This window comes from Penaeus monodon, chromosome 27, assembly GCF_015228065.2.
Source record: "Penaeus monodon isolate SGIC_2016 chromosome 27, NSTDA_Pmon_1, whole genome shotgun sequence".
Taxonomy (NCBI): domain Eukaryota; kingdom Metazoa; phylum Arthropoda; class Malacostraca; order Decapoda; family Penaeidae; genus Penaeus; species Penaeus monodon.
In genome coordinates this window covers 15,431,159-15,431,458 of record NC_051412.1, presented here as the reverse complement: position 1 = coordinate 15,431,458, position 300 = coordinate 15,431,159, and the positions used below count along the sequence as shown (strand labels likewise).

At 51.0% G+C, this 300-nt stretch overlaps 1 protein-coding gene across 1 annotated transcript in view; it reads left to right on the top strand.

The window, feature by feature from the left end:
- The first annotated feature begins 127 nt into the window (after positions 1–127).
- LOC119590614 (phenoloxidase-activating factor 3-like) overlaps positions 128–300 on the top strand; it is a 5,929-nt gene continuing 5,756 nt past the window's right edge. Inside the window, exon 1 of the mRNA XM_037939293.1 lies at positions 128–249. The gene's annotated coding sequence lies outside the window, so the exon portion shown is untranslated. The remainder of the gene's footprint in view (positions 250–300) is intronic.

The following is a 300-nucleotide window of genomic DNA, read 5'->3' as shown; positions in this document are numbered from 1 at the left end:
GGGGAAAAAATTACTTCCTCTTACAGCGCGCCGGAAATCCTCACGAGATAAGCAAAACACAAAAAAAAAGGTATTTCGCCACATCGGTGCTCTTAAACGGCGAATTACGAGGCGCCTCAAGTCCCGGGAAGCCGCTTATATAACAGCACTTCCCTCAGGCCGCTAATCAGTTGATCGACAGCCGCCGGGGAGTGAATCCTACGTGACCCGCCTTCGCCCTCGCTCGACACACGGACACCGCGACACAAGGCAAGTGCTCTTTTGTGTCTTTTTATTTAAGTGCGTGTGTGTGTGTGTTTA